The 21,718-nt window shown below is 43.0% G+C and overlaps 1 protein-coding gene across 3 annotated transcripts in view; it reads left to right on the forward strand.

The window, feature by feature from the left end:
- The window catches only part of LOC125453929 (contactin-associated protein-like 5), a 1,220,935-nt gene that overhangs the window by 993,529 nt on the left and 205,688 nt on the right, over positions 1 to 21,718 (forward strand). The window lies entirely within an intron of this gene.

Consider the following 21,718-nt stretch of genomic DNA (forward strand, 5'->3'; position numbering starts at 1 on the left):
GCTGTTTTCTCTCAAACATCAGAGGCTGAAAGGTGATCTTATAGTGGTTAAAATCATGACGGGTATGGATAGGGTGAACAGCTGAGGCCTTTTCCCCATGGTAGGGGAGTCCAAAACTAGAGGGCATAGGTTTAAGGTAAGAGGTGAAAGATATTAAAGGGACGTAAGGGGCAACTTTTTCATGCAAAAGGTGGTGTGTGTATGGAATGAACTGCCAGAGGAAGTGGTGAAGTCTGGTGCAATTACAGCATTTTAAAGGCATCTGGACTAGTATATAAATAAGAAGGGTTGAGACGGATATGGGCCAAATCCTGACAAGTGGCTCGAGATTAATTTAGGGTATGTGGTCGGTATGGATGAGATGGACTGAAAGGTCTGCTTCCATGCTGTATATCTCTCTGACTCTGTGACTCTAGATCAAGGGGCAATTGTGCCTTAATTGCAACCATGCTTGAGATCACATAGTTGACCAGATGTCAGAGATCATGCCTGGCTTTTATGTCTTCTAATATCTGTGCTAGGAATTTGGGGAAAAGATCATTTTTTGGAGACGATTTACACAGGAATGCATCACCAGTAACCACTGATGAAGCATTCAATATCTTTTAAAATCCTCTCTCATCTCCAAAGTCAGGTTCATCTCTGTCACAAATTGGATTTTGTCCCCAAAATGACAATGTTATCTTTTTCATCATCTGTCTCTTAACCAGTATCAAAATATTTGTTCGCTTTCCATCTATCAATAAGAATAAATACAACAAGTAATTTCCATAAGATTATCATGCTAAGTAGTGCAATATTTATTAAGTTGATCATATCTCCTCATTACTTTTTGATGCATGGACTGGTTAGAGGCATGAACTGAATTTGTAAATGCAGCTGACACTGAGTTTATCTCTCATGAAACTAATTTCTATGTTAATTGAATCAGAAGAGTTTGGCTGTAATGTTACTGGAAAATGCAGTTCAATCTGTATTAATGGTACGATTGCTATATATTTTTAGTAAAGAATTACCATCACTCATTTACTGTTCACTCAGCAAATCAGTGATGCTCAGTGCAAAATGTTAGTTAATTAATTGATTGCTGTAATTCTCAGCATTGGTCGGCCTTAACAAATAGGAACTTAACATTTTTATCTCATGCACCTTAAAGCTCATGGGGCCTTGACACATGATCAGGTCTGCACGTTGCATTTTGCAGAGAAACATGCAATTGGTGAGGAATGTAATTTCAGCCAAATGTTCAGCTTTACTAATAATGGCTTTACTGGCAAAGCTCGCCAAATAGTGCAAAATATTTTGAAAGAAAACTCCACAGAGAATATGCTAAGTATTAAGTTTTCTCAGAAAATGAATCCTCAAGATCTGAAATAAGAGAAAATGTTCCAACAATGTTGTGGATTTATCAGGATTCTTCACCAGGGCTGTTAAACAATGGTTTGAATTGAAGTTAAGACCTAGACTCTGAAGGTCATTTAGTTTCTATTTTCTGGCCAATTCTCAGCTCTCGTCAGTTTTGAAAATACAATAGAGTACAATGGGGTAGATTTCATAAGACCAGCAAGTTTTTATGCTTGCAATCATGATATTGCATACCTGATGGACAAGGTCTGCATGCCTCTTCACTAATCAAAACCCCATGCAGGAATACATGGCTGCAAAAGTGACCATGGAATTTGTTTTTAAATGTATTCATGGGATGTGGGCATTGCTGGCTAGACCAACATTTATTGCCCACCCCGAATTACCCAAAGGACACATTGCTGTGGGTCTGGAGTCACATGTAGACTGGACCAGGTAAGGATGGCAGTTTCCTTTCCTAAAGGACATCAGTGAAACAGATATTTTCTTCCAACAATCGACAATGGATTCATGGTCATCATTAGATTCTTAATTGTTTTTAACATTTGAATTCAAGCTTCACCATCTGCCATGGCAGAATTTAAATCAGCTCCTGAGGACATTACCTAGGTCTCTGGATTAATAGCCCAGCAATAATACCACTAGACCATCGTCTCCCTGTGCTATCCATAGTTTATTGGCGCTGTATCTTCAAGGAATTTTAGGTGTGCAAAAAGATGCTGATTCTTACATAAGGAGTCCAAAAGCTTGTCCAGTCAGTCAGAGGTAACACGGTGTAGAACTGGATGAACACAGCAGGCCAAGCAGCATCAGAGGAGCAGGAAAGCTGACGTTCCGGGCCTAGACCCTTCTTCAGAAATGGGCCCAAAACGTCAGCCTTCCTGCTCCTCTGATGCTGCTTGGCCTGCTGTATTCATCCAGCTGCCTGCACCTTGTTTTCTCAGATTCTCCAGCATCTGCAGTTCCTACTATCTCGATAATAAACTTCTGCCAACATTCCCAGTAGTAATGCAGGTTCATGTTATCAGCGGGTAATTACGGTGAGATGATAATCTACTGCCAATTACACGGCGGTTCCAGTTAGACCAGAAAAGTGGCCAACCTCATCCATGTTTCTGACTTGAAAGAACACACACACACACACACACACACACACACACACACACTCACACACACACACACACACACACACACACACACACACACACACACACACACACACACACACACACACACACACACACACACACACACACACACGCAGCGGTTTGCTGCCAATTGTGGGTCCTTGTCATGACTAAGCAAGCAGTGGTAGCCAGCTTGATTTCTAATAGATGCCAAGTGAGAGAAGTTAGACCTCAGGTCTTCATGATAGTCATGATCCCTACCAATACTCAACAGAGAGGAATACTTCAGAAAATGACACCGAAAGAAGTTCAGACCTAACAGAAGATGAGCCAGAAGAGAAGAAATGCGCAACTGCAAGGCAGAAGTAAAGGCTGCGGTGTGGGCCGGTGGTCTGTGGCAGTGGGCTTGAGATTGAGTCAACCTGTGAGCTGGTCTGACATTGAGAGTTGTATAAGTCCAAACCAAAAATTCCTTCCATGAAAGGGGATTCTTTCAATGGTGCAGCAATTCCGGCTGAAAGGTCAGTAATGAAATAAAAAGTTGCAATTCCAATTGGCCATAAGATAGAGCTGCAGAACAAAACTAAGAGATGCACAAGAGAAAACATATGTGCCCTGGTAGTGGAGAATCTGGAAAATTGCTAACAAGGCTGTTTAAGACAGATACATATTGGGCAGTTTGATTTCTAGACTACCATTTGAGCTCGGAAATGTGGGTGTCTTATGGCAGCTGCACAGAATCTTGGTGGCACCATACTTGGGGTATTGTGTGCAGTTCTGGTTTCCCTATCTCAGAGAGATTATAGTTATCATGAGGGAGTGCCGTGAGGGCTCACTAGGCTGATATCAGGGATGACAAGACTGTCATAGGAGGACTATTTTGGCAGGACTTGTATTCACTGGAGTTCAGAAAAATTAGAGTGGTTTGGATTGAAACCAATAAAATTCCAACAGGGGCTAAATGCAGCGAGTATATTCGTCCTGGCTGGGAATTCTAGATCACCTTCTCAGGATACAGGGCAGGCCATGTAAGACTTAGATGAAGAAAATTTGTCCTGGGGTTGTGAACCCTTGGAATTCTATACCATGGAATACTGTGAAGGTCAGGCCTCTGAGTATATTGAAGAAGGTGATTGATAAATCTTTAGGTATTAAAGACATCAAGGGGTATGGAGAGAAAGTGTGAAAATGGCATTAAGATAGACAATTGGCATGACAATATTAAATGGCAAAGCGGGCTTCGATGGTCAAGTAGTGTACATCATCTCTTTGTTTCTAATGCGGAAGTTTTTTCTCAGGAAGGGCAACAAGAAGTTTTCGAAAGGGTGTGAGATACGTATATATCTCTGTTACAACCACAAAGGGCAGGAAAATTTTCCACTGTAGCGGCAAAACATGGAGAACTGGCATTATGCAGCATTACCAAGGACGAGGATTGAAAAGCGGCTAATGTGACACCCCTATTCAAAAAAGGAGGGAAGCAAAAAGTGGGTCAGCTCAGGCTGATTAGCCTAAACTCTACGATGGGTAAAGTATCAGAATCAATTATTGAAGAACTAATGTAAGAACATTTGGAAGATCATAAACTAATCAAGCAGAGTCAGCATGGCTTCATAAAAGGGAAATCGTGTCTGACTAGTTTATTAGACTTTTATGAGGAACTTTCAATCAGGAAAGCTGAACCTGGGGTCAGAATGATTACGTTGCTCTTGAAGGAGAATTCTAACTTCTGCAAAGCACTGTTGAATCAAAGGTCCATCCTACTCGAATATAGTCAAGCACCATCAGAGTTGTTGATAGGCAGGAAGTTAAAGACTGAGCTTCCTATCTGGCCTTAGAAATTGTTTTCACACTTCTGGCTTCCTGACTGCCAAGCAGTACATGATAAAGAGCAATTGCATCACATGTAGTAGATAAACAACATGCAAGGAATCTGCCACAGCAAGGATTGGGCACTAGACACGAGCCGGAGGTTTAAGTAAAAAGCTACATTCATCCATGACTGTGCAAATCGGTGGAGGTTGTATACCGCCAATGAGGCTATATGAAGAATCTGCAAGAACATATTCCATTCTTAGGTATTTTAACCAATAGGCAGATAACATTCAGTTAGAAAAAAGCTATTTCCCTAACCTTGTTATTTTTCTTTCAAAACCTATTTCGACCTAAGAACGTGAACCATCCATGGAATGTCATTGGGGTGAAACAAATGGCAAAACAGGGGAGAACTGCAGTTATCACACCATCAGGTCCATATCAACTTCCTTCTCTCCAACAAATCTTTCCATGTCTAAAGGGACAATAGCAAAACTCCATATCATCTGAAATTGTATACACGTAGACAAAGGGGAGATGAGGCAGTTGTAAGATGCAAATTACTGTATCGTCAGAGATAATAAAATGTGAGGCTGGGTGAACACAGCAGGCCCAGCAGCATCTCAGGAGCACAAAAGCTGACGTTTCGGGCCTAGACCCTTCATCAGAGAGGGGGATGGGGTGAGGGTTCTGGAATAAATAGGGAGAGAGGGTGAGGTGGACCGAAGATGGAGAGAAAAGAAGATAGGTGGGGAGGAGAGTATAGGTGGGGACGTAGGGAGGGGATAGGTCAGTCCAGGGAAGACGGACAGGTCAAGGAGGTGGGATGAGGTTAGTAGGTAGGAGATGGGGGTGTGGCTTGGGGTGGGAGGAAAGGATGGATGAGAGGAAGAACAGGTTAGAAAGGCAGAGACTGGTTGGTCTGGTTTTGGGATGCAGTGGGTGGAGGGGAAGAGCTGGGCTGGTTGTGTGGTGCAGTGGGGGGAGGGGACAAACTGGGCTGGTTTTGGGATGCGGTGGGGGAAGGGGAGATTTTGAAACTGGTGAAGTCCACATTGATACCATATGGCTGTAGGGTTCCCAAGCGGAATATGAGTTGCTGTTCCTGCGACCTTCGGGTGGCATCATTGTGGCACTGCAGGAGGCCCATGATGGACATGTCATCTAAAGAATGGGAGGGGGAGTGGAAATGGTTTGCGACTGGGAGGTGCAGTTGTTTATTGCGAACCGAGCGGAGGTGTTCTGCAAAGCGGTCCCCAAGCCTCCGCTTGGTTTCCCCAATGTAGAGGAAGCCACACCGGCTACAGTGGACACAGTATACCACATTGGCAGATGTGCAGGTGAACCTCTGCTTAATGTGGAATGTCATCTTGGGGCCTGGGATAGGGGTGAGGGAGGAGATGTGGGGGCAAGTGTAGCATTTCCTGTGGTTGCAGGGGAAGGTGCCGTGTGTGGTGGGGTTGGAGGGCAGTGTGGAGTGAACAAGGGAGTCACGGAGAGAGTGATCTCTCCGGAAAGCAGACAGGGGTGGGGATGGGAAAATGTCTTGGGTGGTGGGGTCGGATTGTAGATGGCGGAAGTGTCAGAGGATGATGCGTTGTATCTGGAGGTTGGTAGGGTGGTGTGTGAGAACGAGGGGGATCCTCTTAGGGCGGTTGTGGCGGGGGCGGGGTGTGGGCTGTGTTGCGGGAAATGCGGGAGACGCGGCCAAGGGCGTTCTCGACCACTGTGGGGGGAAAGTTGCGGACCTTGAAGAACTTGGACATCTGGGATGTGCGGGAGTGGAATGCCTCATCGTGGGAGCAGATGCGGCGGAGGCGGAGGAATTGGGAATAGGGGATGGAATTTCAAGCATTTCAAGCCCACCGACTCCCACAGCTACCTAGAATACACCTCCTCCCACCCACCCTCCTGCAAAAATTCCATCCCCTATTCCCAATCCCTCCACCTCCGCCGCATCTGCTCCCACGATGAGGCATTCCACTCCCGCACATCCCAGATGTCCAAGTTCTTCAAGGACCGCAACTTTCCCCCCACAGTGGTCGAGAACGCCCTTGACCGCGTCTCCCGCATTTCCCGCAACACATCCCTCACACCCCGCCCCCGCCACAACCGCCCAAAGAGGATCCCCCTCGTTCTCACACACCACCCCACCAACCTCCGGATACAACGCATCATCCTCCGACACTTCCGCTATCTACAATCTGACCCCACCACCCAAGACATTTTCCCTTCCTCCCACCCCAAGCCGCACCTCCATCTCCTACCTACTAAACTCATCCCACCTCCTTGACCTGTCCATCTTCCCTGGACTGACCTATCCCCTCCCTACCTCCCCACCTATACTCTCCTCTCCACCTATCTTCTTTTCTCTCCATCTTCGGTCCGCCTCCCCCTCTCTCCCTATTTATTTCAGAACCGTCACCCCATCCCCCTCCCTGATGAAGGATCTAGGCCCGAAACGTCAGCTTTTGTGCTCCTGAGGTGCTGCTGGGCCTGCTGTGTTCATCCAGCCTCACATTTTATTATCTTGGATTCTCCAGCATCTGCAGTTCCCATTATTACTGTATCGTCACATTGGTATGAGGAGAAAATACTTTGGTGGGGTAATTTTAATATATGGGTCTGAATTACTCTGAAAGGATTATTACTTTATTGAGCACAGTAAGTGATAACATCATGGGACGTGGGAAGTAAAAGGTAGCAACTTTTGGGAGACAGACCCAATGTGTCCTATTCATGTAATCTGCAGATATTGCAGTTTCGCAATACTTTGTCTTAGAACATAGAACATAGAACATAGAACAGTACAGCACAGAACAGGCCCTTCAGCCCACAATGTTGTGCCGACCATTGATCCTCATGTATGCACCCTCAAATTTCTGTGACCATATGCATGTCCAGCAGTCTCTTAAATGACCCCAATGACCTTGCTTCCACAACTGCTGCTGGCAACGCATTCCATGTTCTCACAACTCTCTGCGTAAAGAACCTGCCTCTGACATCCCCTCTATACTTTCCACCAACCAGCTTTAAACTATGACCCCTCGTGCTAGCCATTTCTGCCCTGGGAAATAGTCTCTGGCTATCAACTCTATCCATGCCTCTCATTATCTTGTATACCTCAATTAGGTCACCTCTCCTCCTCCTTTTCTCCAATGAAAAGAGACCGAGCTCAGTCAACCTCTCTTCATAAGATAAGCCCTCCAGTCCAGGCAGCATCCTGGTAAACCTCCTCTGAACCCTCTCCAAAGCATCCACATCTTTCCTATAATAGGGTGCCCAGAACTGGACACAGTTTACTAAATACAAGCCCTGTTGTTAGACTGGAAAGATAACTGCCCTCATCAATACCAAATGACTTTGGGTTTGAAGGAGCTCTCAGCCACACAACTCCCCACTCAAAGGGAGACAAGAATTAGAGAGAAAAGTTCTAAAAAGATTGAAGACAAAGATGTCGTGTGACATTCTTTACATCACTAGTTACGGTCTGTCAAATTTCAGATGAAAAACCTGTCCAAGATGTGTAATGTAAATGTCAGAGTTGTACCAGGGAACGTAACAAGCTTGCGGGTGTGACAGGTTAGAAGGAACTTAAACTCATCACAGAAACTGGTCAAGTGTCAAGTAATTTGTCAAGTTGTACGTACTGCAAGCAGGTTTACAGAATTCTACCTTAAAAAGGAATGCCATGCTGTGGTATGAAGCAAGGGAAATAGGAAAAGAGCAAGGGCAGCAGAAACAAAAATAAAAAACAGACAGAAGAAAAAGAAGATAAACAGAAACTAAGAATCAAATAAGTTTTGAAAGAAAATTGACAAGGTTAGGGAAACAGTTTTTTAAAATATGGAATCTTTCCTTATATTTTTGTTGGTGTGTTCTGCTTTGAGCATGTTAAGGACAAAATGCAAAGCATATGGAAGGAAATGTCAGCACGATGTGGGACATTGTTCTGCTGTCTTTTAAATTAATGTTAGGTGCAACAACTTTTCTGACTATTTCAACTCAGTCACAATATGAATTTGAGGAATTTGAGGCTTTCAGTTCTTTTTTCTTTCCCATAGTTTTGTGTCTCGGATATTATTTGCACAATTTCATGTCCGGACATATAGGATTATCCACCAGTCTTTGATGCCAAGTTTGAGAAAAGGAACATTTGCTGAAGCCTGTTTTGACATTTATCTTTTCTTTCTGATTTGGGCAGCTGGAACCATTCGTCATAGCTTCTCAACTTCTCACCATTTGTCTACATTTGTGTAGTCCAATGATGCCATGTACTGGAGCAAAGACCCAAACCATCCCCACCCACCACCACCCTCCTCCGCTTGGCTCAGCTTGTCATCACCTTCAACAACTTCTCTTTCAACTTCTCTCATTTTCCTCAGGCAAGAGGGGTTGCCATGGGTACACTCATGGGCCCTAGTTATGCCTGCCTCTTCATGGGGTATGTGGAACATTCCTTGTTCTAGTCCTATCCCAGGCCCCACCCACAACTCTTTCTCCGATACACAGGTGATATCATCGACGCTGCTTCCCTCTCTCATCTGGAATTGGAAAACTTCATCAATTTCACCTCCAATTTCCACTCTGCCCTCACTTTCACCTGGTCTATCTCTGACTCCTCTTATCCCTTCCTCGACATTTCTGATTCCATTTCTGGAGATAGACCAGTAATATCCATTACAAACCTACTGACTCCCACAGCTACCTGGACTATACATCCTCACACCCCACTTCCTGTAAAGACTCTATCCCATTCTCTCAGTTCCTCCGTCTCCATCGCATAGTGTAGTGGCCAGTCTATCCAACTTCGACAAGGCAGCCTCTGAAATGCCCACCTTCTTCCTCAACCAAGGATTCCCCAGCTCCATTGTCAACATCAAACCAGGTCTGACCCATCTCCCGCAATTCTGCCCGCACTCCTTCTCTTCCCTCCCACAACTGCATTAGGATTCCCCTTATCCTCACCTAGCATCCTACCAGCATCCACATCCAGAAGATCATCAGATGCCATTTCCATCACCTTCAGCAAGATGCCACCACCAGACACATGTTTCCCTCCCCCCGCTTCTCTGCCTTCCACAGGGACTGTTCTCTCTGAGACACCCTGGTCCACACTTCCATTGCCCACAACACCTCCCCACAGCCCTACAGCACCTTCCCCTGTAACCAGCAAAGGTGCACCACCTGCCCATTTAACTCCTCCCTCCCCAGTATCCAAGGTTCCAAACATACCTTCCAGGTGAAGCGACACTTCACCTGCACTTCCCAGAATCTAGTCTACCGCTTACGCTGCTCACAATGTGGTCTTCTCTACATTCGGGAAACGAAGCATAGACTTGGAGACCACTTCTCAGAGCATCTACATTCTGCTTGCAACAAAACCCCTGAACTACCTGTTGCCTGCCACTTTAACACATCACCTTGCTTCCAGGCCAACATCTCTGTCTCTGGCTTGCTATAGTGTTCCAGTGAAGCCCAACACAAGCTGGAGGAACAACATCTCATTTTCCGCTTGGGGATCCTACAGCCCTCTGGACTCAATATTGAGTTCAATAATTTTAGCGCATAAACTCTCCCATGTCACAACCCCCTACCCAGACACCAGGCCTTGTTACCACACAGTCTGCCATTACACACTCCTTGTTAGTCACTAACAGTCCTCATTAACAACTATTCACCCTCCCTGTCTGATCACTAGCAAATCCTTTGACTGTCCAACTGTCTTTCTCTCTCTTTGAGCCCTATCCTATCATTTATTCCCGACCCCACCCACCTCCCTATTTTCTGCATATAAACTGATGTTTTCCCAGCCACTGTCAGCTCAATGGACTTGAAACGTTAACTCTGTTTTTTCCTTCATGGATGCTGCCAGACCTGCTGAACTTTTCCAGCAACGTCTGTTTTTGTTCCCGATTTACAACATCCACAGTTCTTTCAGTTTTGATTCCATGCGTGTACTTGTTTAAAGTAGATAATTCCAGTCGTTGATTTTGGATGTTGTCAACCATGGACCACTCAACCAGTCTGTACAACAGAACATTCTCTTTTATATAACCAGTGAAATGCAAAGTCAGGGATTCCAATTTGACCTGAAGCATTGTTTCATAATTTCAGTCACCCAGTTTACATGCAATTTGTCACTTCATTTAATGCTGTTATGTCTCGTTCTACTTTTAAGCAGTCATAAAGATGGTATATTCTTTCATTATTGGAAACGTTGCTTCTTTCCTGTCATTGGTTTCAGAAAGTAATTGCTTTAGTTGTCTTGTTTAAGTGCTTGGTCATACCATCATCAGTGCAGCTCATCCATGGTTTTTCTAATTCAACTGTTTGCTCCTTCACAGTAAACAAAACATTGCTTTTTCCATCATACCTCTCCTTAATCCATTCCAAATGTTTATCTGTGACTGTTGGAGGGAAAGGATGAAAGAGCAGAAAAGCAATACCAGAAGATTGCTAATGCCAGAATGAAAGTAACAGCTGTCCCAACTTTACCAACAGATGAGTTAAAAAGTAACAAAATGGAGCTCTAAATGGAGCTGTTCCACTTCCCAGCCCAAGTCAAAATCCTGGATGGTGTACATCCAGAAGCTTGACATGAGGTCAGCAACCAGAATGTGTTTAAAGCTCTTTTCCATTGTTTCAGCTAGAAGGGTAAGGTTAAAGTTATCTCTGGAGTATCTAAATCTTACTTACACAACAGGATCAGGTGTAATGCAACAAATTGAGAGTCAAAATCCTACAAAGCTGTAGGAGTTAATTTCGACAGTTCATTCAGGCAACTTATTAAGTTGTACTGGATTCTTAAATGAGTGGTGCTTAGTCAGATGTTAGACAGCAAAATAATATCTAAGTTTTGGTCCTGAAATTCATTTGCTTTCTATTTACATTTGAGAATAATATTGAGCTGTGTATGACTAGAGACAGATCTATTCCATTTGCTGGAAATAAAGAGTTACAGATTGAAGACCAGCCAAATATACGTAGTGTGGAGCTGGATGAACACAGCAGGCCAAGCAGCAATAGAAGAGCAGGAAAGCTGACGTTTTGGGCCTCGACCCTTCTTCTGATATTCATTTCATTTCTGAAGAAAGGTCTAGGCCCGAAACGTCAGCCTTCCTGCTCCTTTGATGCTGCTTGGCCTGCTGTGTTCATCCGGCTCTACACCTTGTTATCTCAGAACCTTCAGCAGCTGCAATTCTTACTGTCTCTGAAATATACAGGGTGCCAGCTTTCCAAGGTACCTTCCTGTTAGTAGTTAATGTTCATTTGGCAGGCATTCTGCAACAAGGCCTTGCATTTACAAAGGGCTTCTGATGTAAACCATCACGAGGCATATCATAGAATTGTAATCTGGCCAAAATTGCTGCTGGGCCAAAGAAGGGGATCACGAGAGAGATGGCTGTAGTGAGCAAAGAGTCAGATTTTAAGGAGTGTCATGCAGACAGAGAATTGAATATGCAGAGAAATTTAGGCAGAAAATATCAGTGCCTAGAGTCTAAATTGCTGAAGGCATGGTCAGTAATGATGAGCCTTGAACCTAGATGACTCAGGATGGAAGTTACACTTAATGGGGGTGTGGATCAGAGAATTAGACATGGAATTTGTGCACCCAAAATTTACTGGACATCTTTATGGAAAGAATTAGACATTAGCCGCTTTAACAGTTTTTCAATGCAGGCTCTCAGTAAATGAAATCCCATACCATAGCAATGCCTAGCAACTCATAAGTTAATATGTTTTAAAGTTCAAGCTAACTGACTCTCAAAAGTCACAGGCTAATTTTCGCGACAATTAGGTTCTAATAATTTGGCAAGAAATTGGATAATTCGTAGCAAATCAGGAAAAATGATCTCAGGTTTGGCTTCAATTGACCAACCTGGCTGACTCAGAATTAAAAAGGGATTAGCTTTCCACCAGTTTTAAAGCATCATTTAAGTAAATAAAGGAAAGGTGAATGCAGAGTATTGCTGCAAGTTGATCTGTAAAAGCGGACACGACTTGAAATGAATAATTTTGCAATGCTGTTCCAAAATTTCATGCAAAAAATGATCTATGACTGGCTTTCTAGAAAAAAAATAGCCTGGACAAGATCTCTGGAATCATTTAAGAAAGAATGCAGCAATAAAAGATCCATCAATAGTTCTTCATTATCTCTAATTATCTTGTGATATAGCAGCAACAGCAGCTAGTTGCAGAAATCCAGGTGGCAGTAATGGAAACTAATTAGATGTGTTCCTAACAACTTAATTTTTCAGGAATACAGATATCCCTGACTGATTATAGGCATCCCTGACAGTAAATGACTGGATAGAAGTAGAGACTTACTCAAGCCCTGTTGAGAGATTCTTATCAAACCTGAACCTCATTTGTTTTATGTTCGTGCACAGAATGTCAGTGCAGATTTTAACTTTCAACTTGGTAAGAGTGGGCTCTGTCTCTCCTGAGGGATGATGAAGATGACAAGTGTAAACGTTCCAAATATTCAAGAAGCACAAGTGCAAATGTTAGCTAATAGCTCAATATCCAGCTACATTAATTTGCGTCAGTCTTCAAATTCCTACAAATTCATATGTGTGTTCTGAAGAGTTGTTGACTGAACACTCTCTTCCTTTGAAAGAAAACAGCGTGACATTTAGAATATTCATGCTGCAATCAGCTCATTGCAAAGAAATGTCAAAAGGCTGTTCGAAAGAAGAATTATATTTATTTAACTTCTTATCTTGCTTCTTAAAAGTGCTTTGGATACCTCATATACAATAAATTATTTTGCAGAGCAGTGCCATTGTTACAAATGTAGCAGCTATTTCTCACACTGGAGACCTTAATAAACAGTGAGATGAAGTGACATTTCATTGGAGATAATGGGAACTGCAGATGCTGGAGAATCCAAGACAACAAAATGTGAGGCTGGATGAACACAGCAGGCCAAGCAGCATCTCAGGAGCACAAAAGCTGACGTTTCGGGCCCAGACCCTTCATCAGAGAGGGGGATGGGGTGAGGGTTCTGGAATAAATAGGGAGAGAGGGGGAGGCGGACCGAAGATGGAGAGAAAAGAAGATAGGTGGAGAGAGTATAGGTGGGGAGGTAGGGAGGGGATACGTCAGTCCAGGGAAGACGGACAGGTCAAGGAGGTGGGATGAGGCCACCCGGCACCTTCCCCTGCAACCGCAGGAAATGCTACACATGCCCCCACACCTCCCCCTCACCCCTATCCCAGGCCCCAAGATGACTTTCCACATTAAGCAGAGGTTCACCTGCACATCTGCCAATGTGGTATACTGCATCCACTGTACCCGGTGTGGCTTCCTCTACATGGGGGAAACCAAGCGGAGGCTTGGAGACCGCTTTGCAGAACACCTCCGCTCAGTTCGCAACAAACTACTGCACCTCCCAGTTGCAAACCATTGCCACTCCCCCTCCCATTCTTTAGATGACATGTCCATCATGGGCCTCCTGCAGTGCCACAATGATGCCACCCGAAGGTTGCAGGAACAGCAACTCATATTCCGCCTGGGAACCCTGCAGCCTAATGGTATCAATGTGGACTTCACCAGTTTCAAAATCTCCCCTTCCCCTACTGCATCCCTAAACCAGCCCAGTTCGTCCCCTCCCCCCACTGCACCACACAACCAGCCCAGCTCCTCCACTCCACCCACTGCATCCCAAAACCAGTCCAACCTGTCTCCGCCTCCCTAACCTGTTCTTCCTCTCACCCATCCTGTCCTCCAACCCCAAGCCGCACCCCCATCTACCTACTAACCTCATCCCACCTCCTTGACCTGTCCTCTTTCCTGGACTGACCTATCCCCTCCCTACCTCCCCACCTATACTCTCTCCACCTATCTTCTTTTCTCTCCATCTTCGGTCCGCCTCCCCCTCTCTCCCTATTTATTCCAGTTCCCTCTCCCCATCCCCCTCTCTGATGAAGGGTCTAGGCCCGAAACGTCAGCTTTTGTCCTCCTGAGATGCTGCTGGGCCTGCTGTGTTCATCCAGCCTCACATTTTGTTGCCATTTCATTGGGTTTTCTTTGAAGGAGTAGTGCTGTTATTATTTGTCCTTAAATTGCAACAAAACATATCTAACATTTAACTTAGCCACCAGCACCTGGAAGATAAGGGTTTTTTTAATAATGCTTATTGAACTAATAACAACTCAGATGTGTGGTATGTCAGTGCCATTTCAGTCTAGGTTAAAATGCTAAGTCTTAGAACAGGTCTTGAAATATTCTGAAGCAAATGTACAACTGATGTGGCAAGTTAAGATTGCATTATTGTCCTTGGCAGATTTGGTTCTGTTTGGAGACAACCTCAACTGCAGCAAATTCTCGTAAGTGCGAGTTACACTCAGTTACAAACATGCTGGAGTACTTCATGAAGCTGAGGAAAGGAAGGAAACTTTATTTGCCCTTTACAAAAGCTTTTGAGTCAGAGACACTGAACGTGGGATGTAGGAACTCCAAAATCAAGATGGTACCACACATTCAGCTCTTTAATAAAATAAGAGTTTTGAAGGTAGCATTGTAACATTGATCACAGATTGGCTAACTGATAGGAAATGGGGAACAAAATATTGGATAAGAGGTAATGGGAACTGCAGATGCTGGAGAATCTGAGATAACAAGGTGTAGAGCTAGTTGAACACAGCAGGCCAAGCAGCATCAGAGGAGCAGGAAGGCTGGCGTTTCAGGCCTATACCCTAGACCCTAGGCAGAGGGATATCGGCAGGTTAAACGAGTGGTCAAAATTTGACAGGTGGAATGCAATGTGAGGCTGTGCATTTTGGCAAGTTGAAAAGAAGGGCTGAATATTATTTAAATGGAGAAGGCTACAGAATGGAGGAATTTGTGAAAATTCATTCATTGCAAAAAGTTAGTATTCACATTCAGAGGTTATGGGTAAGACAAATGCAATGTTTGAATTTATTTCAAAGTGTATGTAGGATAAAAGTAGGAAGATTTTTCAAAACTATCCAAGGCACTAGTCAGACCACAAGTGGAATACTGTAAAAGTTTTAGGCCTCTCACATAAGGCAAGATATGCAGGCATTGGAGGAAGCCCAAAGAAGTTACCTCAGGTTGATACCAGGGATGGAGGGACTGTCTTATGAGGAGAGGTTGAGTAATTGGAATTTTGAAGAATGAGAGGAGAACTTTTTGAAACACCCTAGATTCTTAGGGATATGACAAGGTAGATATAGAAATGTTGTTTTCCCTTGTGTGAGAGTCTGGGACCAGAGGGCATAATCTCCGAATAAGTGGTCATGCATTTAAAATAGAAATGAAGAGGAATATCACACACAAAATACATACACGTTTAAAGGGCAGCATCTGTGCAAAATAAGTGCTGAAGCCGTCTTCTTTTTAGAGGGAATTAAGAATTGCATAGAATTTACAGCACTGAAATGTGTCATTTGATCCAGTTGGTGTCTGTCTGTATTAGTGCTTCACATTGAGTCTCCTTCTACTTTGTCTCATCCTGTCTGAGTGTCTTACGATTCTTTTATCAACTTGTACACTTAACTTGCTTTCCTTCACATGTATGGTGATGTGAGTTTTCATTTTGATATGGAACACAACTTACAATCAATGAATACAAAAATAACAGGGTAGGGATCCATAAAAATTGAGTTCCATTTCAAAGTTACTTTCCACAGAAGAATGCCAGACAGGTACCCTATGGTCTAATTATAAAGATCAACTAAGCAAGAAATAGACCAACAGTGTGAATCATCTTTGGGAGTAGCAGCGCTAAGATGTTACTGCAATTGAATTGAAAGATGTATATTATGATGATCAATTTTTACCGACATGAAGGATCATACTGACTTCAGTAACTCCAGGTCACCATCAATGTTTATTAAGTCATTTCTATCCTCTATTGCTTGCATTGTGTAAGCTAATGATAGGGATGATAGCCTACAATATTTATTACTGCCAAAGGTCATGCTCACTTCTTGTTCGAGCTTTTCTGTTTTTGGAGGCACCTTCTATATGCTGAACATCTGTTCTTCAAGAGGACATTTCTTTTATTGTCTATAACAGAGGCAGCCAGGGCTACACCTCCATTTTATTTGAAATTGAAACCCAATTATTGCAGCAGAATCTAAAAATCATTTCAAAAAGCAAATACGTTACATGATTGAACTTAAAGAGGAATGGTGATGGCTGGACTTTGGTCTCCAGCATGGTTGGGAATAGAGAGTCAGGATGCTTTCCTGGCTTTGTAAAGCCGATCCTGGAAAGGTAGCTCAGCAGTTGGGAATTTCAGTCTGAAGTGGAAGCCTTGTACCGAGAGCTCAGGATGCTGGCTAGAGATTGACGAATGTAAAGCCAAGCTGGGATGACAGTCTGCCTCAGTGCACCAGCACTGTGTCGAAGTTGGGAAAAAAATGTGTAAAACCTAAAACAGCATTTCAACCCTCAGCCTTCACACCCTCTCACCTCCTGCATATCCTCCCCATATCCTATCCATGGCACTCAAACACTTCCCATGCTTCCTAGGTCTCTCCATTTCAAATTAAGCCCCTGTGGCCACAACAGAAGATTCAGAAACCAATCTGTGCCCACAAATTCAATGTTCTTTTTTTTAACCCTGACCCAATTTAGTGCCAATTGTTGTCAGCCATGTTCCCACTCCAGGCAGTTTATCTTTTCACCAGTTGTACTCAGTCAACAAGTAGCCATCAGGAATAGACCTCAAGAAATGAATTAAGATAAAGCCTACTGCAGAGTTAATGATATTGAAAAGTAAACTTACTTTCTTAAAAATCAATTTGTTACATTTACATTCCTCAAACTGCGCAACGCATTGTAACAAAAACCATTATATTCAAATCTATGATCTCCACAACAAGAAATATTGGAAATCCGATTCGCACTTCACAGAGTCTAGAACCACTTGTATCTGGAAATTAAGCTATGAAATGTGGGGCACGGTGATGTGTTATGGATGACAGTGAAATCAGTTCAGTATCCAGAATGGCAAACCTCAGCTTTACGTCAATACGTACAATGCAATACAGTTCAGATATTTTTACAAGATTTAAAGAGTGGAGCTTTTAAATGTCTTGACAATCTGACTGCTCTCTTTGATAAATGTTTTTTACAGTCCCTCTTGACACATTCTGATGTGATTTTTTTTACAGCTCCTCTTGATTTTTTTTTAAAGATGTCAGTATTTCCTCTTGATAGTTCATCTCAATGGTTTTGCCAGTTGTTTTTGATAGCTGGAATGAGCAATATAGTTTTGTGAGATTATACAGTTTTTTTGCACATTTGTGCCTACTTTTTTGCAATTTCAGAGGAAACCTGACCTCTCCCAAAGAGCCCCTGACCTCTTGTTAAAAGGCAAGTGACCACCGCCCAGAGTGTCCCTGAATCGTAATCAAAGTGGTGTCTCATTTCTTCAAAAAGGTTCCCTGAACTAGAAAATATGAGGAGGAGTAGGCCATTCAGCCCTTCAAACCTGCTGTATCTTTCACTATGATCATGGCTGATCATCTAACTCAGTACCCTGTTCCGACTTTCTTCCCAGACCCTCTGATCCTGTTAGCTCTAAGAACTATCTCTGTGTCATTTTTGAAGCATTCAATGTTTTGGCCACAACCGCCTTCTGTGACAGAGAATTCCACAGGCAATTAATCCACTAAGTTCAGATCTGCGCACTTCATCTTTTGGGATACACAAGTCACCAAAATCCCACAGAAGTAGAAGTGGCTGCTGATTTCAGTTTTCAAGTGCCTCCAAAAAATGCTCATGCACAGAAAGTGAGCTGCACTCATGAAAATCATTGGCCCCATTATAACTAATAGAACTTCAGAGTTTTTGCATGTTTGAATTTGTTACTAGAACGGAGATGCAGTGGGCAGGAATACATCACCTGGAGGAAAGAGAGAAAAGCAACACCCAGACTAGATGGACTGAATGACCTATTTCTGTATTGTAGCAATTTCTGTGTTTATGTGCTAGCGAGTATGAATGGTACATGATTTACAAGTATGGAAAGCTATACTATGAATAAAAGAACTAGGGAATGGATTGTGGGACTGCATCTTATCCATATATTTGTGTGGAGTCATTTCATTCAAGTTTAACAACAGAGGTAGTAGCAGAGGCTATTTTTGTTTTGCATGTGTGGATTGAGCTTGCAGTACAGGAAAGTATTAATACCGCTAAACTACCAGACTCTACATGGCTGCATGAAACTGAGAACTTACTCCAGAGAAGAAGGGACCAAACAGTATATAAATTGAAACCAGAGACTAAAGCAGAGAAACTTGGAGAAACTGTAGCAGCATCTGTGGAGAAAGAAACAGTTAATTTTGAGTCCAATATTACATTCTGAATGGCAAACCGGTGTAGACATTTGAAGACTTTCAGCAAACAAGGGAAAAATGTCTCAGTACTCAATGTGGTGAAATAAATGTGAGGACTGTCAACTTCAGGTGAAACACTGCCGTTGTCACCGCAGTTTCAGAGCCTGAGGATCTATAGCATGGGAATGTGGAAGTGACAGTTCTAGAGATGCAGGACATCACCAGGATTAGTTGTGAGTTAGAATACTGGACCACACCACCAAATTTCCACAAACGTTCACTCCCTCCACCACCGAGGCTCAGTAATAACACTGTGTACGACCTACAAGATGCACTGCAGAAATTCACCAAAGATTTTGAGACAGCACCCTCTAAACCCGTGACAACTGACTCCCCAGAGCCTGTCCATCGGTTACAAGGTATATGTCAGGCACATGGTGGAATGATCCCCATTAGCCTGGATGAGTGCAGCTCCAACACTCAAGAAGTTTGACGCCATTCAGTACAAAGCAGCCCCCTTGACTGGCACCACATTGACAAGCATCCATTCCCTCCACCACCAACTCTCAACAGCATAATCAAAGACCCCTCCCACCCCGGTTAGACTCTCTTCCCCCCTCTCCCAATGGGCAGAAGATACAATGGTTTAATTGCATGTGTGAGCAGATTTAAGAACACCTTCTTTCCCGCTGTTATCAGACTTTTGAACCGGCCTCTCAAATGTCAATTCTGATCTCTCTCTCTGTATCTCTGTATGACTAAAACATTATGTTCTCCACTCTGTTCTGCTATCCTGATGTACTTTGTATGGTATGATACATGCCTGTCTAGCACACAAAATAATACTTTAAACTATATCTTGGTACATGTGACAACAATAAATCTGTCAATCAACCTGGATTAGAGTGGTGAATTCAGTATGCTAAAAATATTAACAATACTGTACAATATTTGCTTACACTGCAAATGAGAGAAACTTACTCTTAGCTAAGGATGAGTCAGACAAGGGACTCAGGGCAGTAACAGTCTTTTCAGACAGGGCAGACTCTAAGTTGTGGTAGAAATCCTCAGCCCCAAAGAGAACCAAAAAATCCACAAAGGGATGACTATGCAGGCTAAAGTCCACCAGAGAACTACGATCCGTACACATACCTGCAACAGTCCATGGCATCATTGCCAGAGTTCAAATTTTCTGATGAAGGGTCTAGGCCCGAAACGTCAGCTTTTGTGCTCCTAAGATTCTGCTTGGCCTGCTGTGTTCATCCACCTCCACACTTTGTTATCTCTAGTTGAAATCCCTGGCAGTTGGGGGAGTTTAAATTCAGCTAAATTCAGTCAAACCTGGAATAACAAGCACCCACTATCCAGACCATGGATTATCATAAAAAGGCCGTCTGCTGCACTATTGGCCTTCAAGAGAGGAAACCTCTTGTCCTTACTCGGTTTGGATTTCTATGTGACTCCTAATCTGCAAGCCATGTGTCTGACTCCACTGAAATGGCCACAAGCCTGTCTGGGACCTTGGGGAAAATAATGTTGTGTTGCGTCCATGAACAGAGAGAAAAAAGGCTTAACAAGAATGGAGGTCTTGTACTTTCACATGCTGTTGTGCCCTGCAGAATCAGTCATGCTCCTTCTAGCTGATGGGTTAATTTGTTTCTCTAATCCAACATTATTCCTCACTCTCAGCCTCACAGTAAGATAACAGATGCACAGATCAATTTCCTTTGCGCAATCTAATTTCAGATTTAGCATACAGGAGCTCGATTGATTCGCCTTTTATTATGATAACAGTCACTGAGATAATTGTTGTCTCAATCCATTTTCTTGGAAATTGTCCACAGTACTTCTGAGAACCTCTTAAATAGACAGTGCTGTGTGCGCTGCAGTTAACCTGATACAGATTGAATTGAATATTTTCAGACTGACCAGTGCAGCTAATAGTCAAGCAGGAATCAGGGATCCTGCCCCCAACTCAGGAACCAATTCTTAGGTTTTTCCAGGAATTTGTTACAGTCTCCACATTGCTGACTGATGGAGGGTTAAAGCTCCACCCAGAAATCCTGAAATTTGTCCCTAATCTAACAGCATGTAGGGCTATTTTCAAATGTGTAAAGACAGCCCAGTTACTACACCCTGATTTGAAGACCCTAAAGGATGTTCAAGGTGCATAATAAGTGTTTTTGCAGCTTGTCACCGCATAACAATATAGTTATCAGGAAATCTGCCACGTTTTGTTATGCTATGCGTCATCTTAAAGGCTGTGGGATCAAGGTTTATAGATAAGCAGTGAATCTGCCTTCAAAATATAAGAGTGACATCTTAGTGTTTCATCTGGAACATTCCCAGTGAAGGATTTATGTTTCCCACAGCAGCCACTAAAACAGGTTGTATCTGGCTTGCTACGAAGTATGATAATTTAAAGTTTGGAATATACATCATAATTTAGGGAAGAGCTGCATTGCCTAGTTTTTTTTGCTGAGAAAGGTCAGTATCCATGTTTTCTCTAAGGCCATCTCTCAACTGAGCTAAATATGAAGTGAACTGATTTCCAAACAATGCATGAATGAGTAGATCTGAGTCAACTCCCAGCTCGAAATGGCTTACTATTGATATTTTCTCTCTAATTATTGAACAGTTTAAAGAGCAGGAAGAGGATTACTCTATAGCTGCATAAGAATTAGCAGCATTTTTTTCTACAATTTTATCATAGTAGGTGGAACATCACAGCCCTAACCTAAATTTCCAAATTTATTTAATTAACACGATTTATCATCCCAAGCTGGCATGGTGGGTTTAAACTTGTGTTTCCTTTTTTTAGTCCAGGCTTCTTGACTACTAAAATGGCTCCAAACAGTACCCAACAGCTAAAAGGGGAGAAAAAATTAAAACTTGAAGTGCAAGTTCTGATAATACTATAGCTCAGTCCATGGATGTAATTATGAAGTATGACCTTCAGAAGATGGTGGTAAGTTGCTTCCTTGAACTATTGCGATCTATGCACTGTTGGTAGACACAGTATGCTGTTAGGGAGGGAGTTCCAGGATTTAGATCCAATGATGCTGAAGGAACGTTGATGTAATTCCAAAC

This window comes from Stegostoma tigrinum, chromosome 7, assembly GCF_030684315.1.
Source record: "Stegostoma tigrinum isolate sSteTig4 chromosome 7, sSteTig4.hap1, whole genome shotgun sequence".
Taxonomy (NCBI): domain Eukaryota; kingdom Metazoa; phylum Chordata; class Chondrichthyes; order Orectolobiformes; family Stegostomatidae; genus Stegostoma; species Stegostoma tigrinum.